Source organism: Macaca mulatta, chromosome 7 (assembly GCF_049350105.2).
Source record: "Macaca mulatta isolate MMU2019108-1 chromosome 7, T2T-MMU8v2.0, whole genome shotgun sequence".
NCBI classification, from domain to species: Eukaryota; Metazoa; Chordata; class Mammalia; order Primates; family Cercopithecidae; genus Macaca; species Macaca mulatta.
In genome coordinates this window covers 22932992-22935051 of record NC_133412.1, presented here as the reverse complement: position 1 = coordinate 22935051, position 2060 = coordinate 22932992, and the positions used below count along the sequence as shown (strand labels likewise).

Below are 2060 nucleotides of genomic sequence, written 5' to 3'. Positions count from 1 at the left end.
ATTGCAGGCTTCCTAGAGCTCATTAGGAATATATTTATGGTTTAAACCAGGATGAACAGCTACAAACTTTTCCTCCATTTACAATAAAGTGACAGTAGGGGGCGACTTTTTGTTACTTTTAACCAAAAATAGGTGGCTTCTGTTTATTGTTCTTTACATGCCTGCAAGCCTCCCTTATTCAGGGTACATACATGAAGCATAAATTACCTTGACCTTCTACGTTGGTCTAGGCCTGTTGTTTTCTCTTTCTCAATCACCACCCCCATCCCATCCCAAATTTTACCCACCTTCTCTTTGATTGCCCTTCTTTTACATTGTGTTTCTTTGGAATTTTTGCTTTAAGTGCTTTTCAAATTGCAGTCATTAGAACTGTCTCTCTTGATTACTCACTTCATTCTCTTACAGGTTTTGAAAATAAACCTAGTCTCACTCAAATGCTAACCTGAAGACTAAATGACCTCATACATACGAACTGAGCTAAAACAGTAGGAATAAACTTGTAATCCCAGCACTTTGGGAGGCCGAGGCAGGCGGATCACGAGATCAGGAGATCAAGACCACCCTGGCTAACATGGTGAAACCCGTCTCTACTAAAAATACAAAAAATTAGCCGGGCGTGGTGGCGGGCACCTGTAGTTCTAGCTACTAGGGAGGCTGAGGCAGGAGAATGGTGTGAACCCGGGAGGTGGAGCTTGTAGTGAGCTGAGATCACGCCACTGCACTTCAGCCTGGGCGACAGAGCAAGACTCCGTGTCGGAAAAAAAAAAAAAATAGTAGGAATCAACTAGCAACAGAACAAATCTTAAATATCTGATTAATCTGAACGAACCTATATGGGAACTATCTTCATCAAAATAAATATTTAGAAACGAAGTAACTTTTTAAATATGTGCACAATGAGGCTTGGAGGTTTACTGATCAAGAATCACCGCTTTGTAGGAAATTTTACAGATTCATCATATGAATCTGATGAAATCTGGAGACCCAATCCTGGGAAATACACATACACAAAATTCTGTGGTACAATTATAAGGGTTTGTGTCCCCTCCAAAAGCCATTCACAGAAGTTCCTCCCTCAGGGATCCAAAAACTCCAAGGTTAAAAAAATTAAAAATCTGGATGAAGGGGTCCTAGCATACCACAATCACGTCTATTATGTCCTATAATGGAGGGCCTGTCATGGCCATGAAGGGGAAGAACTGTGTGGCTATCGCCACAGACAGATGCTTCAGGATCCAGGCCCAGATGGTGACCACGGACTTCCAGAAGATGTTGTTCATGGTTGACTGGCCATACACCGGGCTAGCTGGGCTTGCCACAGACGTCCAGACAGTTGCCCAGTGCCTGAAGTTCCAGCTGAACCTGTATGAGTTGAAGAAATGTTGGCAGACCAAACCTTATACTCTCATGAGCATAATGGACAACCTCTTGTATGAGAAACAGTTTGGCCCCTACTATACTGAGCCAGTCATTTCTGGGTTGGACCCAAAGAGCTTTAAGCCCTTCATTTGCTCTCTCAATCTCATCGGCTGCCCCATGGCAACTGATGACTTTGTGGTCAGTGGCACCTGCGCCAAACAAATGTACAGAATGTGCAAGTCCCTCTGGGAGCCCAGCATGGATCCAGAATACCTGTTTGGAAGCATCTCGGCCAGGCGCAGTGGCTCACCCCTGTAATCCCAGCACTTCCGGAGGCTGAGGCGGGCAGATCACGAGATCAGGAGATCGAGGCCATGGTGAAACCCCATCTCTACTAACAATACAAAAAATCAGCCAGGCGCAGTGGCGGGTGCCTGTAGTCCCAGCTACTTGGGAGGCTGAGGCAGGAGAATGGTGTGAACCCGGGAGGCAGAGCTTACAGTGAGGGATCGCGCCACTGCACTCCAGCCTGGGCGACAGAGCAAAACTCCCTCTCAAAAAAAAGAAAAAAAAAGCATCTCTCAAGCCATGCTGAATGCGGTTGACCGGGTTGCAGTGTCAGGCGTGGAGTTGTTGTCCACATCATTGAAAAGGACAAAATCACCACTAGGATTGAAGGCCTGAATGGACTAACCCTGTTC

General features: G+C 45.7%; 1 pseudogene; it reads left to right on the top strand.

Moving 5' to 3' along the window:
- Positions 1-1017: 1017 nt before the first annotated feature.
- On the top strand, positions 1018-1807 carry LOC714470 (proteasome subunit beta type-3 pseudogene; annotated as a pseudogene).
- Positions 1808-2060: the final 253 nt, after the last annotated feature.